This window comes from Dendrobates tinctorius, unplaced genomic scaffold (assembly GCF_039654945.1).
Source record: "Dendrobates tinctorius isolate UK_male_01 unplaced genomic scaffold, ASM3965494v1 ptg000350l, whole genome shotgun sequence".
NCBI lineage: Eukaryota > Metazoa > Chordata > Amphibia > Anura > Dendrobatidae > Dendrobates > Dendrobates tinctorius.
The window spans coordinates 1329084-1352548 of NW_027362016.1; the positions used below are offsets into that span (position 1 = coordinate 1329084).

A 23465-nucleotide genomic window follows, 5' to 3' on the forward strand; every position below is an offset into this window, starting at 1 on the left:
AGGATGAGGGTATTGTGAGGCAGGGGGACAGGGCACAAGGAGAATGTGAGAGGATGGTAGTATTGTGAGGCGGGGACAGGGCACGGAGGGTGAATGTGAGAGGATGGGCGTATTGTGAGGCAAGGGGGACAGGGCACAGAGGGTGAATGTGAGAGGATGAGGGTATTGTGTGGCAGCAGGGACAGGGCACAAGGGGGTGAATTTGAGAGGATGGGAGTATTGTGAGGCAGAGGGGACAGGGCACAGGGGTGATTGTGAGAGGACGGGGGGTATTGTGAGACAGGGGGACAGGGCACGGGGGGTGAATGTGAGAGGATGGAGTATTGTGAGGGACAGGAGACACAGCACTGGGGGTGAATGTGAGAGGATGGGGGTATTGTGGGGTCAGGGGGACAGAGCACAGAGGGGTGCATGTGAGAGGATGGGCTGTTGGGGTGTGGGAGGGGGACAGGGGGAAGGTAGATGACTTTTTTTTACTTGTGAGCTCGTTAATACTTTAATAATAGATTAATATTTCAGTATTAGTATAACAAGGGCACAGACAGACGGCCGTACAACTCATGCGAGGATCGTACCGCAATCCTCGAACTGGCCGGTACTGCTCCTGACATGAGCGTGATGTATTAGCTGACGGTCAGTCCAAGAATTGCTATGCGATTTTCACATGAGAAATACGTCGGTCTGTCAGCCCCTAACAAGTATAACCATACAGCAACCATGAGCTACATTTTATTTAATAATGTAATAATAAGCAATTTATTATTATTATTATTATTATTATTATTATAAAGTTATTAAAGACTTGGGATAATTGTCTGCAATCACTCTGAGACTACAGACTGCAAAATTACGATAAGGTGCGCATGCCGTCATGAGACCCCAAGACCACTGGTGCAATCAGGCAGTCATGCGACCACGTTTGCTATTTGCACGTGTCGACTAGGTAAGTTTGACTTCACTCAATGGAAGATAATTGGGAGAAGCCAAAAGAGTCATCACACGACCCCCTGCTCACATCAGCGATGCTGGAGCCATTACTACTATACATAGGGGGAATCGGTTAAATATTAAATGGGCACTTAAGAAGCATTATTATTTATAGGGGCACCAGTAGGGTAACTACTGGGTGGCAGACGGTGCTGAGGCGGTTGTCAGTCAGTGCCGGGGTGCGGCTACAGCCGCCACTCTCTTTACACAGAGCGGTGACTGAAACCATGCCAGCGCAACCCTTATGACTGGATGAGCAAGGCTGAGAGGAGAAATAAAGTTAATTTCCTCCCTGCAGAGGGGCTTTCAGTGCAGGCATCATAAGGTGTCAGAAGGCTATTAACTATTATACTGTGTATTGGAGAAGCAGTGGGGACAACATTATATATAGGGGAACTCTGGGGGACATTATACTGTATGTACGAGAACTGCAGGCCCATCATACTGTATATAAGAGAGCTGTGGGCCTACCATACTGTGTATAGGGGAGCTGTGGAATCATCATACTATGTATAGGGGAGCTATGGGATCATCATACAGTGTATAGGGGAGCTGTGGGATCATCATACGGTATATAGGGCAGCTGTGGGCCCAGCATACTGTATATAGAGAAATTATACTTGGGGAACTTATGGGACATTATTAAATGTTAAGTAGGCACTTAAACATTATTTTTATAGGGGCTCTCAGTATTGTGACCATGAAAGTTGCACATGGAGAATTATTACTTTTTAGGGACAAGATTTGGGGGGCACATGCACAGGAAATTAATATTTTCTAGGGGGCAATTTTACCATCTAGAGAGCACACAAAGTAGGCATTATTACGATGTAAGGGGCACAGTGGTGGCATTACTATGTGGGGCAGTAATAGGAGCTCTGTTTTTGTACCACATAGTAGGTGCAGTAAAGGGGACACATGCAGCAGCAGCTCAGTATTGGGGTATCGGCAGGATGAGGAGTTTGTGCAGGTTCGGGAATACATTTGCACATAGAAACATGAGATGCAATGGGATGAAACTGAAAGGGAGAAGATACAGATTGGATAATAGAAAAAACTTTTTGACAGCGAGGGTGAGCAATGAGTGGAACAGGCTGCCATGATAGGTGGTGAGTTCTCCTTCAATGGAGGTCTTCAAACAGAGGCTGGACAGACATCTGTCTGGGATGATTTAGTGAATCCTGCATTGCTGCATTGAGCAGGGGGTTTGACACAATGACCCTGGAGGTCCTGGCTAGAGAAGTCGGTCTGGGCCAGATGGAAAAGACGGGAAAAGTAAATGACTCCACCAGAAAGAACGTCAGCTGTAAGTCACCATCTATAACTGCAGTAATCTCTATTTGTCCTGCAGGACTGGTATCTACCAATATATGTCACCATAAGGTGGTAATATCAGTGCTGGTCTTCGTGTAGACTTTTATTTTCATTAACAATGCGGTCATCTCCTGAGGTTCCCCTATACTACCTACCATAGTTATAATCATGATTACCTGGTTAGGGGCCACAGGCAGACACAGACAGAAAGGGCCCCTGTGCAAGAACAATATATGATCCTGTAATGTATAATGATTTGACCTGTCTCGAAAGGAAATCTTGGGACTGGAAGGTTATAGACAGGAAGTGGGTTGGGAGCATTTCAGTTTCAGTTTAGCCTGATGACAGAAATGTTATGCTGTGTGCTGGAAGAAGAAGGAGAAGAATAAAGTACAGTTAAAGCATTCTCTCTTGCATTCCTTATACCGTGTGGACATTACAACTGGCGACGAGGATGGGATCCAATCACCTGTGCTGTGAGTACTAACCCCTGCTTTACGGCTTCACACACCAGTTCTACTGAGAGACTCCATCATGGATGACTACTTGCACACCTTCCCACAGTTTGATATGACTGATGTCATTAATCTCTCTCATAACTGGAGAAAATGGCTAAACCGGTTTGAGAATTTCCTGGAAGCTATGGCCATAAAAGAGGAGAAAAGAAAGAGAGCCATGCTCCTGCATTGCGCGGGCACAGGAGTCTATGACATATACAGCACGTTACCTGCAGCAGAGACAGACATGTACAGCAACTGCACCAAAGCTCTCACTGACTACTTCAACCCCAAACAGAACATCAGATATGAAAGATATAAATTCAGGATTGCCAAGCAGCTTCCAGAAGAATCCATAGACACCTATGTCAGAAGGCTAAAGGAGCTAGCACATGGATGTGCCTTTATGGATGTAGATGATGAAATCCTAGCTCAAGTAATTGTCACCTGCTCGTCTAATAACAAGGCGTAAAGGCTCTGCAGCAGGATCTCTCTCTGCATGATTTACTCAAAATGGTCCGTGCTATAGAAATAGCAGATCATCAGGCTACCGTAATGGAGAATGGGGATAAATTACATGTGCATAATCTCAAACAGAAAAGTGCACAAGACAAGCAAGCCCCGAAACAGAAGAAATGCTATAGATGTGGACAGGATTTCCCTCACCACCTGAACAAATGTCCAGCTATGGGACAAACCTGCAGTAAATGTGGAAAAGGGAACCATTTTGCATCTGTCTGCAAATCAGTGCACAACAAGTCTCCTCTGTCTACGACAAAGCCCGCAAACATAAAAATGGTAAATCAGGATACAGAAGAAATGTCTGTGGCTGAGAACTATGTGTTCACTACCTCTGTCACTGGCTCAGTGCAGTCTCCCTGTATCACGCTCACCATCTGCGACACGGATATCACCTTTAGGCCTCATTGGCGATTAAAAAAACAGTCCGATTTCTGGACTGTAAAAAAGGGTGGAGTGCTATGCGAGTGTCATGCGATTTCTATGCGATTTTTTTAATCTTTCCATCCGTTTTCCTTCCGTTTTCTATCCGTTTTCCTTCCGTTTTCAATCCGTTTTTTTCCCAGCAACTATTTTTCTACAGTCATTTACAGGACCATTTACAGTGTTCTATACCACAGAATGGTAATGTATCCGTTTCAAACGGATGGAAAACCGATGGTCTGTTTTGGTCCGTTTTTTTATCGCACCCATTGACTTTTATTGGCGAAAATCGCTGCAAATCGCAGCATGCTGCGATTTTTTTCTCAGACCGATTTTGGATGAGAAAAAAATCACAAGTGAGATGTCACACATTCACTAACATTGGTCAGAGTGCAATCCGATTTAAAATCCGATTGCAGTCATCCGATTTTATCGCCAGTGAGTATGAGGCCTTACAATAGATACGGGAGCTACAGTGGATATCATAGACAGCAATGCATATGAACAATTGAAAACAAAGCCAGTCTCACAGCAAGTGCATACTAAAATCTTTCCTTATGGATCTCAAACACCTCTAATTACACTGAGACAATTTGACGCTGAACTTAGGCTGGTTTCACATTTGCGTTTTTTAGCGCTGGAAAAAAACGCTAACCTGCGCATGCGTTTTTTCCCCTATCTTTAACATGGGTGCGCATACCTGCGCGCTTGTAAGCGCATGTATGCGATTTTCATGCGCTGCGTTTTTTTGGGGTGTGCGATTGGATTTTCCAGACGCATCATGTTGCATTTTTTGGCCCTGCAAAAAAGCGCATGCGCACATATGCGCACGTTTTGCGCTAAAAATGGCCATTATAGCCTATGGATGCGCATATGTGCGCACTGGCATGCTCATGTAAGCGTTTTTTTGCATATGCGTTTTTTTTTTTTAACCATGGAATTTAGGGGTTTGAGTTAGAGTTAGGGTTAGTTAAGGGGGTTTAGGGTTAGGGTTAGGGTCAGGGTCAGGGTTAGGGTTGGGTTTTGGGTCAGGGTTAGGGTTTAGTATGGTTTGGTTAAGGGTTAGGGTCAGGGTTAGGGTCAGGATTAGGGTTAAGTATGGTTTTGTTAAGGGTTAGGGTTAGGGTTAGGGTCAGGGTTAGGGTTAGGGTTAGGGTTAAGTATGGTTTTGTTAAGGATTAGGGTCAGGGTTAGGGTCAGGATTAGGGTTAAGTATGGTTTTGTTAAGGGTTAGGGTCAGGGTTAGGGTTAGGGTTAGGGTTAGGGTCAGGGTTAGGGTCAGGATTAGGGTTAGGGTTAGGGTTAGGGTCAGGGTTAGGGTTAGGGTCAGGGTTAGGGTTAGGGTTAGGGTCAGGGTTAGGGTTAGGGTCAGGGTTAGGGTTAAGTATGGTTTTGTTAAGGATTAGGGTCAGGGTTAGGGTCAGGATTAGGGTTAAGTATGGTTTTGTTAAGGGTTAGGGTCAGGGTTAGGGTTAGGGTTAGGGTTAGGGTCAGGGTCAGGGTCAGGATTAGGGTTAGGGTTAGGGTTAGGGTTAGGGTCAGGGTTAGGGTTAGGGTCAGGGTTAGGGTTAAGTATGGTTTTGTTAAGGATTAGGGTCAGGGTTAGGGTCAGGATTAGGGTTAAGTATGGTTTTGTTAAGGGTTAGGGTTAGGGTTAGGGTTAGGGTTAGGGTTAGGGTCAGGGTTAGGGTTAGGGTTAGGGTTAGTTAGGGTTTAGGGTTTGGGTTAGGGTTAAGTATGATTTGGTTAAGGGTTAGGGTCAGGGTTAGGGTTAGGGTTAGGGTCAGGGTTAGGGTTAGGGTTAGGGTCAGGGTTAGGGTTAGTAAAGTCATGGTTTGGGTAGTGTGAGGGGCCACCTAAAAATGTTGGAAAAAAACGCAAACGCGGTAAAAACGCGCTAAAAACGCATACAAACGCATAAAAACGCTGCGTTTTTTTCATGCATGCTCATAAAAATGCTTGAAAAAAACGCAGCAGTTGTATGCTTATGTATGCGTTTTTTCAATGCGTTTTTTTGCGGGAAAAACGCGCTGCAAAAAAAAGCAAGTGTGAAACTAGCCTTAGCTATAAAGAAAACAGGCAGAAAACCACTTTTCACACATTACAAGGATCGGGAGGCTGTCTTCTCAGCTATCACACTGCCCTGAAGCTAGGACTCATCCAGATTTTTCATACTATAACCGACCCAGCGGATCTGGAGGTACAGGCCATGGTGAACAACTTTCCCTCCTTATTTAGTAGTTTGGGAAAACTAAAGAACTCTCAAGTGCATCTTCATGTGGATGACAATGTTCATCCAGTAGCCCAGGCTCACAGGCGTATTCCATTTCACCTGAGAAAGAAGGTAGAAAAGGAACTCCAATTGCTCATGGATGAGGACATTATTGAAACTGTAAGGCTACTTTCACACATCCGTTTTCTGGAATCCGGCATGATGCGGCGAAAATGTAAAAACCTGATCCGGCACCGGATCCGGATTTTTCCTCACTGACTGTCATTATCACCGCATCGTGCCGGATGGCCATGCGGCATGTCAGGTTTCTGCCGGAAACGGGAAAAATGCACCGTCCAGCGTGTGCAAAAAACGTTCCCTGTAACTTTTTTTCACAGCGCCGGAACGGTTTTCAGCACTGCGCATGCCCGGGCACGTTGTCTTTTAACCCCATAGGTGATGTGATTTATTCTCTCTCTCATCATACCTGTCTGCGTCTGTCGCCCTCTTTGCGCTCTGGCTCCTTTTAAATCTTCACGACACCGTATCCGGCCGTAGACAGACATCCAGTGTCTGCGCTCCACGCCGCATCCGGCACTACGGCTTTTCACCGCAAGGCGCCGGATCACTAAAACCGGATGTGTGAAAGTAGCCTTACTGGTCCCACTCCGTGGATCTTTCCACTTGTAGTAGTTCCAAAACCAAAGACTCTGGAGCAGGTGAGACTGTGTGTTGACATACGCCTGCCCAACAACGCTATTCAGAGAGAAAGACATATCTCACTTACAATTGATGACATCATTCATTTATTAAATGGAGCAACCGTTTTTTCAAAGCTTGACTTCAATAAGGGCTATCATCAATTAGAATTGAGTCCTGAAAACAGATACTTGACAACATTTTCCACCCATGTGGGTCTCAGAAGATATAAAAGATTGACTTTTGGGGTCTGCTCAGCAGTGGCAATTTTTCAAGACATGATAAGGAGCGTCATTCAACACATTCCAAATGCCTTTAATTATAGTGATGACATACTGGTTTTTGGGAAAACTCAAGCTGAACACAATCGTGCTATATGCTATCTTCGAATGTCTGCTCTCTGCTGGACTTACTTTAAACAAAGAGAAATGTGAATTTGATAAAAGTTCATTGGAGTCCTATGGTCACATCTTCTCGGCGGAAGGAGTATCATCTGATCCCAAGAATGTGGAATCCATCAGAGCAGCCTCAATTCCACAGAATCCCAGTGAAGTGTACTCTTTTCTTGAGATGGCCAGCTACTGTGCTAGATACATTCCAAATTTTTCAACAATCAGCACTCTATTAAGGGAATTTACAAAACAAAGTTGTGTCTTTCAATGATCCCAGGACTGTCAGGCCTCTTTTGAAACAATTAAAAATGAACTCTGCTCAACAACCACCATGGCCTATTTTGATACAGCTGTTATGAATTCTCTTTCTGGGATCCCTCTGGTGGTTACTGAAGGTAATGAAGCTGGTCAGATTGACAGAGGTGTTGCGAGTTCTCTTTCTGGGCTCCCTCTGGTGGTTACTGGGGGTAGTGGAGCTGGTTAGATTGACAGAGGCTTGCCACCTGATAATGATGATGACGATTGGACACATGGGGTTTCTGACTGGTGTATTTAAGACAGCTGATTTCCTTCAATCCCTGCTGGTGATTTTCTTCCTGTGCCTTCTGAGGTCTGATGTCTGATGTCTCCTGCTCTGTTCCTGCATGGTTCAGCTAAGTGGTTCATTTGCTAATCTTTTTGCATTTGATCTGGTTTTGTCTATCTCTGCTTTGTGCGGGTCAGCTTGCTCTTGCTGGGGCTGTGCTGGATCACCGCCCATATGTTACTGCTAGTGTCAGTTTGTTCTGTCCCCTGTTATATTGGTCTCTTTTTGCTATGCTTTCAGTATATTCCAGAGTGCTGATATAGTGGGGGTGAAGTCGTGTGACTTCAGTGTTTTTTGTGCATCAGATGTGTTGGATTTTTCAGGGTTTTTGTGTGATTGCAGACAGTGTCTTTCCTTTCCTGTCCTGTCTAGTCAGTTTGGGCCCCATCATTTGCTCAGTCTATTTTCCTGCCTGCGTTTGTGTTTTCATCTTGTCTCACCAACAATATATGTTTGGGGGCTGTCTATCCCTTTGGGGTCTGCTCCAGGGCAGTTTAGATTTCACATTTCTTGCTTTAGGCTGAGTTAGTTCTCTGGCTGTGGTGAGGCGTCTAGGGCATTGTAGGTACGCTCCACGGCTACTACTAGTTGTGTGGATAGGATCAGGGGTCTGCAATCCGCTTAGTTACCAACCTCTCTGGTTTTCTGGTGGCTTAGCCTGGTCCTGCTATCCTCCTCGGTGACCCATTCATAACATCCAGCTCTTCGAACTGAACTGATTGTGGATGCCAGTACTGTGGGACTGGGTGCTATTTTAGCGCAATACTAGGATGACAACCAAAGTCCCCACTTCATTTCTTATGCAAGCAAAAGCCTAACAAGCACTGAAAGAAAATATTTACAACCTGAAAAAGAAAGCTTGGCAGTTGTCTGGGAATGTGAACTCTTTCACTTATTTCTCTATGGAGCTCCCTTCACCATCGTCACAGATCATCAAGCTCTCTTAACAATTTTTGGAAATCCCCGAGCTAAAATGCCTGCATGGATCGAACGATGGGGTCTACGTCTACAGGACTACAATTACAAAATTGTTCATAAACCTGGAAAATATAGCAATCCGGCTGATTATCTCTCAAGACATCCTGTGAATGATGATATACCTGGGCATTCCTCCATGGAAGAATACATAAGATTTGTTGCAGCTCACGCTGTACCAAAAGCACTTTCTGTTGATCAGTTTGTGAATACAACAACAAGTGACAAGATACTCTATGCCTTAATACAAATCATACAAAATCAAAGGTGGCATGAGATTCAAATTAAAAATTTCCTGATTCTGAAGGAATTAAAACTATTTTCAAATGTACGTGAGGAATTGTCAGTCACTGAAGAGCACCTCATCCTTCGAGGTACCAAACTGGTTATACCTAAGGCCTTGTGCAACTTAGTCATATACACTCACTGGCCACTTTATTAGGTACACCATGCTAGTAAGGGGTTGGACCCCCTTTTGCCTTCAGAACTGCCTCAATTCTTCGTGGCAGAGATTCAACAAGGTGCTGGAAGCATTCCTCAGAGATTTTGGACCATATTGACATGATGGCATCACACAGTTGGCGCAGATTTGTCGGCTGCACATCCCTGATGCGAATCTCCCGTTCCACCACATCCCAAAGATGCTCTATTGGATTGAGATCTGGTGACTGAGGAGGCCATTTGAGTACAGTAAACTCATTGTTATGTTCAAGAAACCAATCTGAGATGATTCGAGCTTTATGACATGGCGCATTATCCTGCTGAAAGTAGCCATCAGATGTTGGGTACATTGTGGTCATAAAGGGATGGACATGGTCAGCAACAATACTCAGGTAGGCTGTGGCGTTGCAACGATGCTCAATTGGTACCAAGGGGCCCAAAGAGTGCCCAGAAAAAATTCCCCACACCATGACACCACCACCACCAGCCTGAACCGTTGATACAAGGCAGGATGGATCCATGCTTTCATGTTGTTTACGCCAAATTCTGACCCTACCATCCGAATGTCGCAGCAGAAATCGAGACTCATCAGACCAGGCAACGTTTTTCCAATCTTCTACTGTCCAATTTCGATGAGCTTGTGCAAATTGTAGCCTCAGTTTCCTGTTCTTAGCTGAGAGGAGTGGTACCCAGTGTGGTCTTCTGCTGCTGTAGCCCATCTGCCTCAAAGTTCGACGCACTGTGCGTTCAGAGATGCTCTTCTGCCTACCTTGGTTGTAACGGGTGGCAATTTGAGTCACTGTTGCCTTTCTATCAGCTCGAACCAGTCTGCCCATTCTCCTCTGACCTCTGGCATCAACATGGCATTTCCGGCCACAGAACTGCCGCTCACTGGATTTTTTTTCTTTTTCGGAACATTCTCTGTAAACCCTAGAGATGGTTGTGCGTGAAAATCCCAGTAGATCAGCAGTTTCTGAAATTCTCAGACCAGCCCTTCTGGCACCAACAATCATGCCACGTTCAAAGGCACTCAAATCACCTTTCTTCCCCATACTGATGCTCGGTTTGAACTGCAGGAGATTGTCTTGACCATGTCTACATGCCTAAATGCACTGAGTTGCCGCCATGTGATTGGCCGATTAGAAATTAAGTCTTAACACACAGTTGGACAGGTGTACCTAATAAAGTGGCCAGTGAGTGTAGATAGCACACGAAGGTCATCCAGGATTTGTTGGTAGAAAAAAATTACACAAAGAAAAAGTGTGGTTCCCAAATATGGATCAATTGTTGGAAGAGAAGATTAGACACTGCTCCACTTGTTAATTAATTACTCCATCATCAAGTTTAGAGTCACTACAATTGTCTCCGTTACCCACTGCTGTCTGGGAGGAAGTGGCCGTCGACATATATGGTCCATTAACAAATGACCAATACATTCTAGTAACAATTGATGAATATTCTAGATACCCTATTATTTCATTCATCTCTTCAACGTCTGCTAATAGTGTCATACCAGAACTAGACGACATATTCTCTGCATATGGCATTCCAAGAGTGGTTAAAACAGACAATGGACCTCCATTCAATGTGCATATATTTACACAGTTTTCTGAATACTTAGGGTTCAGCTACAGGAAAATCACACCTTGCTGGCCGCAAGCCAATGGAATTGTAGAACGTTTCATGCACACTATGTGGAAATGAATCAAGGCAGCTAGTCTGGAGCACACCCCACTGAAACAGTCACTATACAAATTCTTGCGCAATTACTGCAATACGCCACACTCCACTACTAATGCTGCTACATATCATCTAATGTAAATAGAATTCAAAGATGGTTTAAAATAAAAATCACCAGGATGAAAAAGATGGTAAAAAATAATAACAATAATAATAAATAATACAATATAAAAATGCCTTTATTGGAATATTGGCACAACAATTAAATGCATTAAAAATGTGTATATATATAAAATAAAATAAGATAAGATAATAGCATATACAACCACAAAAGCAATATATTTATGGACAATGGAAAAGCCAGTCCATAACAAAAGGCTTAATTAATGATCCAGGTACAAAAAAGTGCATGAATAAAGTGACATAAAATATCTAATAAATGTGCCCAAAGTGCAAAAAAGTGCTGTTGTGCAAAAGAATTATGCATACAAATCGCCGTGAGGCGTGTGCAAGACACAAAATAAATAATACCTGTAAGCCAATTGGTGCTATATGGGTTGTATAAGAACGCGCCCCGACGCGCGTTTCAGAAATAGAATCTCCTTCGTCAGGGGTATCTATCCCCCTGACGAAGGAGATTCTATTTCCGAAACGCGCGTCGGGGCGCGTTCTTATACAACCCATATAGCACCAATTGGCTTACAGGTATTATTTATTTTGTGTCTTGCACACGCCTCATGGCGATTTGTATGCATAATTCTTTTGCACAACAGCACTTTTTTGCACTTTGGGCACATTTATTAGATATTTTATGTCACTTTATTCATGCACTTTTTTGTACCTGGATCATTAATTAAGCCTTTTGTTATGGACTGGCTTTTCCATTGTCCATAAATATATTGCTTTTGTGGTTGTATATGCTATTATCTTATCTTATTTTATTTTATATATATATACACATTTTTAATGCATTTAATTGTTGTGCCAATATTCCAATAAAGGCATTTTTATATTGTATTATTTATTATTATTGTTATTATTTTTTACCATCTTTTTCATCCTGGTGATTTTTATTTTAAACCATCTTTGAATTCTATTTTCATTTATACCCGGATGGTCTGCCATCCTTTGTTTGGGGGATTGATTCTATCACACTTTTGATATTGATAATTGCATTATTATATACTCTTTTGAAATTATTGTATCTTATATAGGCATTGTGTGATTGGTTCTTTTCCCTTGTTTATTTTAATATCATCTAATGTTCAGCAGAACTCTTCGTATACGGATCCCTGATGTGACCAGCCATCCCCTACCAAGTGACTCTTCAGTGCGCTCAACAGATTTCTCTAACAAGCAACCATGAAACATTTTGCAGACAGAAGGTGAAGGGCACAGCCAAGTGCCATCAAAAGAGGTGATATCGTTGTTGTGCATCAAAGATCAACCAAGAAAACCTCAGCTGTACATAGTCCAGCAAAATATAATGTTACTGAGAGAAGAGGCAACATGGTCACGGCTGAGCGAGATGGACACTCTATAACTCAAATTTCTTCACATTTTAACATCATACCACCGAACAATGGTAATGAACTCCCACCGGTGAAGATTTAGTACACGATGGTGGAAAGGGCCAACAGGGGATAGTTGATCCATCAGCAATGGACACCTCCAATGAACCCAGACATTACCCTACACGGGAAAGAAGGGCTCCATCGAGACTTATTGAAGGGATGTAATTAAAATGCCTGATTTGGAAATGAACAAATAAGACAATACAGACATATGTCTTTTCTTGGATGTTTTTCTTTTTGCATTGTTGCCTTGTCAATATTTTGTTTGAGGTTGTTAGTATGCAAAAAAAAAGAGGGATGATGTAATGTATAATGATTTGACCTGTCTCTTTAAGGCTATGTGTCCATGGTGCGGGTTAAAACGCACACCAAAAAACGGACTCCTTCCCAGAAATCGCGTGGTTTTTTCCGCACGATTTCACCGCGATTATGATCGCGATTTTGCCGCAATTTTCGTGTGCGATATTCAAGCACTTTCCAAGCGATTTGAAGTATCGCTTGGAAAGTGATTGACAGGTTGGTCACACTCGTCAAACATAGTGTTTGACAAGTGTGACCAGGTTTTTACTATTGAGGCCGCCTATGCGGCATCAATAGTAAAAGATAGAATGTTAAAATGCTAAAAAAAATAAAAAAATCGGTGTATATTTACCTTCCGGCGTCCCGCGCTGCCATCCCGGGCCTCAGCGTTCCCAGTAATGCCTTGCGAGACCTGTGATGACGTAGTCTCGCGTTGCTATAGCAATCTCGCGAGACCACTAGAGTCACGTGAGACTACGTCATCACAGGACCGTGCCGCAAGGCATTACTGGGAACGCTTAGGCCGGGATGGCAGCGCGGGACGCCGGAAGGTAAATATACCACAATTTTTTATATTTATTTTTTTTTTACAGGGGTATGGTACCCAGGGCCTGGAGGACAGTCTCCTCTCCTCCACACCGTGGGTACCAACCGCACATGAGACGCTTAACTTCCCGCATGGTGGACATAGCCACATGCGGGAAGTAAGCGATTCTCATGCATTCCTATGGGTGCGGAATCGTGGCAATTCTTTGCGATTCCGCACAAAAGAATGAGCATGCTGCGATTTTTTTCCGCGATGCGATTCCACCTTGGAAAAAAGCGCAGCATTAGCACAGCATGTGCGGAATGCCATAGGAATGCATGGGGGGCGTTCTGTACACGATTTTTAAATGTTTTCGCGCCGTAAATCGCAGCAAAAACGCTTAAAAATCGCTACGTGGGCACACAGCCTAACAAAGGAAATCTTGTGACTGGAAGGTTATAGACAGGAAGTGGGCTGGGAGAGTTTCAGTTTCAGTTTAGCCTGAGGAGAGAAATGTTATGCTGTGTGCTGGAGGAAGAAGGAGAAGAATAAAATACAGTTAAAGTGTTCTCTCTTGAATTTCTTATACTGTGTGGACATTACAGACCCTTTGCAGCCCAAGGGCTCTTAAAAATGGAAAATTGCACCTTTTTTGTAGGTAGAAATGGGCCTCTTTACCCTTGCCCCCAAGTGTAGCCACGCAGGTTGCACCAATGATATGTCCTCCTGTTAGGGGCCCACTCAGATGTTTCGCCCCCCTTAGCTGAATCCCTAGCTGCACCTCTGATTCAGAGGAATACTCATGTTATGAAAATTTTGCGGTCTAAACAGGCTGTGAATCGCCAAATGAAAGAGCAAAATGATCATTTATCAAGATAATTGGTCTTTTGGTTTTCACAATATATCATCGTTTTTTGTCAGTGGAGACAGGACTCGCTGCTGAGAGCAATGGCAGCCTATATGCACAGAATGATCTATTACCGATTGTTCAGTGTACATCGCTAAGTGTGGTCGGTCTTTGTAAACAATTAATTAAATGACCACCGATGATTGGCATCTAAATATGCAAAATCAGGTAATGAAAACGCACCTTTATTGAGCTCATGTCAGACTGGCTGCATGATCTTTTTCAAAAGTATTAAAGTCTGCTAATAAATGAGCACAAGTCTAGCTGAGGCACAGGCGAGCTTAAAACTAATGATCTATGTGTTACCTACTGTCTCTTACACAACACTGTTACAGCAACTGCATTCATTACCACAGTGCTCAGTATGAGACTGTCCTGTAAATCCAGCATCTGTGAGTAAGCATCAGTCCTGTGAAGTCCGAGCTCTCCTGTTCTGCTTTACTGTGTATTTATTATTTTTTATTATTTATTGCTTCACCTGCAGCATTCATATACATTGTGCTAACATCAGGTTACAGCCATTAGCACAGTGCAGAGAGGGTCTATGACAACCATTCCGCATTGCATGTTGCCGCTGTGGGGAAGCAGTAGTCTCAGAGTTATGGCAATATTAGTTGCCATGACTACCATCAGGATCATGATTATAAAGATAGGATGTCAGGGCTGATAATCTCTATTTATTCCTGAAATCATATGTAAAGCAAAAGATAGGACAGATGTCTTTACAGTCTATGATATACAGTGGTGTTTGAAAATTTGTGAAACCTTAAGAATTTTCCATATTTTTGCACTCAATTGACCTAAAAGTACATCAGATTTTCACACAAGTCCTAGAAGTAGATAAAGCAAACCAATGCTAACAAATGAATCAAAAATATTAGACAATGTCATTTAAAGGTGAATTTACAATCTCTGCATAAAAGTGTGTGATGCTATAAACAAAGGAGATTTCTGGGGACATCAGAAGAAGAGTTGCTAGTGGTCATCAGGCTGGAAAAGGTCACAAAACTATCTCTGAAAAGTTTGGACTCCAGCAATTCATAGACAAATTTAGTACAAATGTAGGAAATTTAACATCATTATTACCCTCCCTAGGAGTGGCTGATGAACAAAGATCAGACCAAGGCAAAAAATGGTCTGTGAGGCCCCAAAGGAACCGAAGGTGACCTCTAAGCAACTGAAGGCCCCTCACATTAGCTAATGTTAATATTAATAATTATACCATCAGAAGGACACTTAACAGCAATGGTGTGGATTAGAAGGAGAAGGCCACTGTTCTCCAAAAACAACATTGCTGCCCTTCTGCTTTTTACTATATATCACCTGGACTAAACTGAAGATTATTGGAGCAATGTTTTATGGGTGGATGAGACCAAAGTAGAACTTTATGGATTAACTGATTAGATGTTGATTAAAGGTACTGTCACACTTAGCGATGTACCAGCGATCCCGACCAGCGATATGACGCGGTCAAGATCGCTGGTACATCGCTAAGTGGTCGCTAGTGAGCTGCCACACAGGCAGATCTCACCAGCGACATCGCTGGGGACGGGGATCGCTACTTACTTGTCACACTAGGCGATCCTGCGTCCTCCCGCCCGGCTCCACGCGTCGCTCGTCCTCACAGCAGGAAGTGCCACAGGAAGCTGACGACGAGAAGCGGTCCTGAACGTTCTCGCGCGATCAGCGATAACCAGCGGGGGAGCGGGTCGTAGGTAAGTATCAGACACAGAGATATCGCTAGCAATATCGCTATAATGTCACAAGTTATAGCGATATTGCTAGCGATATCTCTTAGTGTGACATGCCCTTAAGGAAAGAAAAATGCTACAAAATAGCTTAAGAAAATCATACCTGTCATTATTTTGGCCACCCGATGTGTCCTAGGAACTCTGTGACTGACAGCTCATCCACACCATGGATAGTAGAGGCATGTCAGGCTGTCAGTGCTGCGAGTGACAGCTCAGTTATCTAATGGATAGAAAAGGTGTCACGACTCCCGGGTATAGCTTCTGCGGAGATGACTGCACGCTACAGCAAGGGAATCGGGAGCAGAGCAGTGGAGAACTCACTGGGTACAAACAGGATCTGAACCATGTGACAGGGTAACTGCTGCAGAGATTGCTGCACACTGCAGCCAGGGAACTGAGACCAGAACAACCGTAAGAAGACCAGGTACAAACAGGACCTGAACCATGTGACAGAGTAGGAGGTGGTTGGGGGCTGAGCCAGACGCCGGGGCGCAGAGGAGACGATAAGCACAGGAGAGTAGTCAAACCAGCTGAGATCAAAACCAGGAAATCACGAGGTGCCAAAGGGGGAAGACCGAGGATTGTCAGAGGGGAAGCTAGGAGTCAGAAAACCAAGATATCAAACAAACAGTGTCCTGCACAGACAGCAAGTAAACTGAAGCAACTGTACACACACACTCAAGGGGTCAGACACACAGACTAAACTGAAAGTATAGCTGACAGGGATCCTAGTCTGAAGTGAGATCCAAAGAGGGTTCAGCAAAGGTTTAACCCTGAAAGAGCAGGACATTAACCATGTCCTGACCATGAGAAAAGGTGTTTCGGGCTGTCATTGTTATGTTTGAGTTTGCTAAAGGGTTTTTTCTTTCCAAATAATTGCCGTGCTATTTAGCTGGCTGGCAGTGCTCAATAATTTCCAGTTGTAGCTTTAGCACAATGTTATGCATACTCTGCACAGTATTTTGATGTTCTGATCTTTTATTGCTGGATCTTGGATTTGCCTTGCGAATACTCATTTGTTTAACAGTTTTTGCCTTTGATGTATTCTGACTTTAGTTACCAGATCCCGGACATTTCCCTTTACTGTCTGTTTGTCTTATCCCGCTTTTGACCTGGAACCTCTTGACTACTCTGCCTCATGGTTAGTCGATGAGTAGTGACTAGCATCACAGTACCATGCATGAAAAATGGTTGTGGTAGTTTCATGGTTTAGGCTTGTTTTGATGCCTCTGGTCTAAGACAGTTTGCTATCTTGGATGAATTATATCTCACACAATGTGTTCTACAAAAGAATGGTTAAAGAAGAATAATGCTAATGATTGCTATGGCCAAACCAAAGAACTGGCCTTAATCAAACAGAAATGTTTTGGAAGAACCTGAAGCAAGTAGTTCACTGTAGAAAACTAATCCAAATGTCAGAGTTGAAGCAGTTTTGTAGACATGAATAGCCTAAAATGCGTTAAAGCGACAGTCATCAATTACCTGGAAAAGTATAAATGCAGTTAGTCACTTAAAGGGGTCTGTTATAATAATTATTATTATTGTACATATTTCAACAGCTACAGTACTATTTACTACTGTTTAATAGTACATGAGTCTCTGTCTCCAGAAATAGTATTATATTGCCAGTAATACACTGTCAAAAAGCAAACAAACAAAAAAACATTAAGTTCCTGTTCACTTTGTGTCTAGCTGGAGCAGTTTTACTTTTTCTTTGCAAGCTAACAGACATGATGCTGATATTTAAGTTATAATAAATACCAGTTGTAAGCTGTGTTATTTTTTGCTCCTTAATAGATATGAGCAAATTTGTTCAGAAAATGTTCGCCAATCTCAAATTCGGCACGACTATTGCACATTCGGATTTGTGTTCATATTCCCAAGCTATTTCCCTAAAAATCGACAAAATTTGACCAAAGTTCAGTAAATCATCAAGTTCACTAAGAGCTCTTTCAGATGTCAGCTTTTCCGGTAGCAGCAAGGGCCGCAAAACGTCCCACACTCATGCATACTGATGACACTCGTATAACATCGATTGATAACAGAGAGAGCAGGTGGCGGCTGATGGAAGTATTCAGCCACCGCATGCGCTATAAATAAATACATTTTTTTAAATAAAATGACATTCGGTTCTCCAGCCAGGCAAAACTTACAGCTGTGTGCTACAACACTGAGCTGTCAGTTTCAGCAAGAATAGAGGGGTCCCCACACCACAATTTTTAGTTATTTAAATAAATTAAATAAAATGGTATGGATTTCCCCTCATTTTTGAAAACCAGCGAAGCTAAAGCAGACAGTTTCAAGCTGGTATTCTCAGGCTGGTAAGGGGCCCTGGATATTGCCCCCCCAGTCTAAAAATAGCAGCTCACAGCCGCCCCAGAAAAGGTGCTTTGCCTGGCTCTTTCCACTTGCCCTGTGGAGGTGGCAAGTGGGGTTCATATTTATGGGGTACATGACATCTTTGTATTGTCCGGTGAATTTAAGGCCATGGGTTAGTAATGGATAGGCATCTGCAAGCAACAATAGTCTCATCAGCCGCCACCTGCGCTATAAATAAATAAATTAAAAATACATTTAAAAAATGACATGTGTTCCCCTGTATTTTTGATAACCAGCCAGGAAAAACTGACAGCTGTGGGCTGTAACTCTCTGTTGTGAGCTTTAGCAAGGTTGGTTAAAAAGAATAGAAGGGTTCCCATGCCGTATTTTTTTAATTATTTAATTAAATAATTAAAAAAACAGTGTGGGGTTCCTCCAATTTTTCACAACCAGCAGACAGCTGGGGGCTGGAGTTTCCAGGCTGGTTAGAGTCCTTGGATATTGCAGCCTCCAACTTAAAAATAGTAGCTCACAGCTGCACCAGAAAAGGAGCATCTACAAGATGCGTCAATTCTGGTGCTTTGCCTGGTTCTTTGCACTTGCCCTGTGACAGTGGCAAGTGTGATTCATATTTGTGCTGTTGTTGTCACCTTTTTATTGTCCATTCCACTAAAGCCCTTGTGGTGCCAAGATGCAACAATCCAGGCTGAGAACCATTGAGGAATGAGCTGCTGCGAGCGAAGCATCAGTGACTAGTATTGACCTCACCATGGTGAACTCATTGAGCTGAACTGTGGTGACTCACTTAGCTTAAACTGTGGTGAACTCACTGACTTTTTCTCATGGTGCTGAGATCATCACAGTTCAGGTGCTCGGCTCGGAATACAGCCTCAGTGACCAGAGGTAACCTCGATGAAGTAACTGCTGGTCATTGATGCTGTGCTCACAGCAGCTCGTTCCTCAGTAGTTCTCAGCCTGGATGGTTACATCTTGGCACCATCCAGATTGAAATCTGTTTATCCCCAGATGTGGATTATGGCATGGGAAAGAACGATGGACAGGTGAGGGATATGGTTTTTAGTTTTTGTTTTATTACAGCCGATGAGGGCTTCAAAGGAATGGTTGTTATGTGAGTATATTTGTGTTTGTTATTTTTAATTAAAAAAAGAAAAGTGTGTTTTGTTTTGATTTTAATTAAAGGACTTTATTCCGGCTATGTGTTTATTTACAATATAACTATAAGATTAGTAATAAAGAGGTGTCTTATAGATGCCTCTCCATTACTAAGCCATGGGCTTGATGTCACCGGACAATACAATGGTGACATCAACCAGGGTAAATGGGAAGAGCAAGGCTAAACACCAAAATTGGCACATCTAGTGGATGCGCCAGTTCTGGGATGGCTAAGAGCTGATATTTTTAGTCTGGGAGGCTGCCAATATCAGCCCGCAGCTTTCTGTTTAGCCTTTGTTGGTTATTGAATATAGGGAGGACCCCATGTCGTTTTTTTGGGGGTTTCCCCTATAATAACTAATAAAGGCTAAGAGCACACAGCTGTGACCTGATATTAATTGCTAATAGCTTGGGAACCTTTATGAATATTGGCCTATTCCCAAAATATTAACATTAGCCCCCAGCCATCATCTTTCCCTCAGCTGTTTGTGAAAATTACTTTTTTTTGTTTATTTTTTTATGTATTTACAAGTACAGTAAAATACACACCCAAGGTAACCTAAGTTCATACCCTTCAGGTGTTCCAGCAGCTAGAAACTTCAGTAACCTTAAAATGTCCCTCAAAGTTTCATTTGAGGTTACTTTCTGTGCCTCAAAGCTGCCTGGAGACCCAATTGCTGTGAACTGAAAGATTACCTAAGTTCAAGCCACTGGTTCTCAAGGTAGCTACAGTGCTGGACTGTTGAATGCCGGAGTGCCGAATGCCAAACCCGCAGTCGTTCATCAGTCTCGCACTGGCACTTGCAAAGCAAGAGAAACAGCTGCAATGAACTCAGGTGACCTTAATGTTTTTTTGACAATTAAAAAAGTAATTGAAAAAATGTGTGGGGGTTTCCCACAATTTTCATAATCAGCAGAGGGAAAGCAAATGGCTAGGGGCTAATGTTAATATTCTGGGACAGAGACAATATTCACAAATGTTCCCAGGCTTTTAATATCAACTCACAACTGTATATTTAGCCTTTCCTAGTTATTAAAATAGGGGATCCCAAAAAAATGACATAGGGTTACCCTATATTTCATAACTAGAAAAGGCTAAGCAGACAGCTGTGGGCTGATATTAATAGCCTAGAAAGGGGCCATGGATATTGGCAACCCTGCTGAACTAAAAATATCAGCTAGACCCACTGTGGGACAAATGGATTATTGTCTTCTTGGTGGACAGATAAGGAATATGATTGTTTATTATTTTAATTCTGCTACTGGAGACATTGGCCAGGCAATGACCTGAGTATGGTTTAGTTTAGATTCATTAAAGAATATGTTATTCTTTCAATTAAACTTTATTCTGGGTGTGTGTTTATTTACAATATAACTATAGGATTATTAATGGATAGACGTCTTATAGACGCTTGATGTCACCAGACAATACAAAGGTGACATCAACCCCACAAAGATGAACCACACTTGCCACTGCCACAGAGCAAGTGGGAAGAGCCAGGCAAAGTGCCAGGATTGGCTCATCTAATAGATGCAATTTTTAAGGGCGGCTGTGGGCTGCTATTTTTAGTCTGGGAGGGCCAAAATCCATTGCCCTTTACCAGCCTGAGAATACCAGCCCCCAACTGTCAACTTTGTAGGGAAGGTGACCTGACGGACGGACGGACTAGTCAGAGTGAAGAAAGATAGGTTTGCACAGTGTAGGTAGGAGTCAGTGATTACAGTGGGGAAACAACTAGGAAAGTGTAGTGGACGTGCAGTACCTTGGGATGACCATTAGATGGCAGGGTGGAGTGTGAGCAAAGGACTTTACAGCAGCTTAGGGCTTTAGAAACCGTTGGTCATGGGGGGCGTGGTGACAGTTAGAGTGACAGTTTCAAGGAACCGGGGGAGTTATAAATACTGAGGGAGGGTTCCAGAAAGTTCCAGTCCCCAGGGGGAGCTCAAGTGACAGGAGGACTACGACAGTCTGTGCACTCTGAGGAGAATCCAGACCAGGGGGACTGAGGAGAGAGGACGTCAGGGGGGTGGTCCTGACAGGAAAGGACCGCAGTTGAGACGAGGTACTGGGTGTAAGACACCGTATGTGACACGACGACTGAGCAGTAGGAGCGCTGTTGGTTAATGGGCCTAAGGCGGCCACAGTGACGGAACTGTCAGGAGCGTCGACAGTAAAGGAGGGGACGGTGTGTGCAGACACGTCTCCAGTGTACGGTGTGAGAAGCGGCTCTGGAAACGGAGGGCCGCGAGGTGTGCCGTCAGTCGGACGGCAAGTGAAGAAATAAACTTGGACCTGTTGCACCCAGAATCTGCCTCCATCGTGTCTCTGTTGTCATCTCTGCGCGGTATAAAAGTAGGACCACCCCCCCAGCTCGGCACCCCACCACCGACACTACATTTGGCGTAGTCGGCAGGATCGCCGCCGCTAATACCCCATCTTCTGCGGCAAACCTGCCTCAAAGAATGGAAAAGGACTTGGACTACTCTGTTTGGATTACAATTACCTGTGGATTACAAATGACCTACCTGTGGAATACAAATGGGAAGCGCTGTGGCGGATCTGGGTGGCCAGCAGAGGATCCGGGGCGGTACCAGGTACTGTGCAGTATGGCGGTGTTGCTTCAGCGCAGAGGAGAGGTCCGGGTGTTTGCAGTCGTGTTGAATGGACTGGGACCCCCTCCAACGTACCCCAAAAGGAAGCAGTATGTGCCTGGAAATCGACGCTTCCATATATTGGACCCTGACAGGATGGTGGAGAGGCCTGCCGACACCTCACCTCACAGAGGGAGTGGCACAGAAGAAAAACTTGGCTGCGGCTGTCTGATGCCATTCGAGTGCTGCCCAACGGACGGTATGAGACTCTGCAGGTGTCGGGGCATCGGCCGCCTAGAGTGGCAGTGGCGGCAGGGGATGGAGCTGTGCCAGAAGTCGCCCTCAGAGCCACGGGAGAGCAGCGGGATGCTGAGCTGGGGAGCGGAGCCTGAGCGGAGTCAGCGAAAACGGCCGCCACCAATACCAGCAGAGGACTTCTCAGCGGAGCCCCCGAGTTTAGGGGAAAAACCCGCGGGACAGTGGAGCGAGGGACGGATGCTGCGGGTGAAGCCACGTATTGATGTGATGGAGGCCGCAGCGCCGGGGAAGGTGAGAGTACCCCCGGCACCACCAGTGCCTCCGCCAGCGGCCCTCATCATTCCGCCGCAGCACGCTGCCCCCTGCGCACCGGAAGGCCTGGGTACATCGGGCCCAGTGGTGTATGCAGAGTTGTGCGAGGCCCCTGCTCAAGTCCCTGAGGTACCCCGCCTGGAGCCGCCAGTGCGGAAGTCATCCAAAGAAGACGCTGCTGCGTTCCCCCTGCTGATAGCAGCTGCGTCGTTGGAACCGGCCGTTACTCCGGCTCCATTGGAAGTAGTGGATGCGGCCTGTCCTGAGGCCGCGGTTATGCCGCTGCTGAAGTCGACTGCGGCCGACTTAGTGGGCCTTGTGATTCCAGCCTCCAAGGACCCGGTTGTCCCCATTTGCCACCTGGCCCCAGCGGCTGTTGAGCCGCAGGAATCATCGGCCGCCTCTGATCCACGTCCTTCCTCGGTTAAGTCCCGCCCACCGGACTCCAGGGCTCATGCCGGACCCTCTGTTTGGGTCGCAGGAGTTATAGAGAAGAAGAGGGCCAGGGGGCAGGAAGTCTGGAACCTGCTCCATGAGAGGGGAGAGGCTGGCATGGCGGCTGCACGACCCCCGGGACGGCTCGTTTATACTATCTTGCAGAAAGGGACACTTCTTGCATCCTGGGAGCTCCACGGTTGTGGGGTCCCATACTTCTGACCACCGAAAGGAGGATTGAACTGTCAGGAGTTCGTTGCACCGTTGTGCAGGTCAAAAGGACAGTTCGCGGTCAGCTTTTAAAAAAAAAAAAGAAATGTTTATCTGTGATTTTTATGTCTGTTTTTCTATGTTCCTCTTACAGGATAGTTTGTGTTTACTTGTTAGACTGACAGAGCGGGGATACTTAGAAGAGAGGGAGTGTCCATGTCCAAGGAAGGGGGGAGAAAGAAGACATGCAATGTTATGTTGTTATATGTTGGTTTTAAAATGAGCAAAAGAAAATGGAAAAAAAAAAAAATTATAAAAAATGGGGTACTTGTGCTATTATAAAGTTGTATGATGTATAATATGCAAAGTAAAATGCAACAGGT

The 23465-nt window shown here is 44.3% G+C and overlaps 1 protein-coding gene across 3 annotated transcripts in view; it reads right to left on the minus strand.

The window, feature by feature from the left end:
* The window catches only part of SHISA7 (shisa family member 7), a 397834-nt gene that overhangs the window by 175934 nt on the left and 198435 nt on the right, over positions 1–23465 (minus strand). The gene's annotated exons all lie outside the window — the stretch shown is intronic.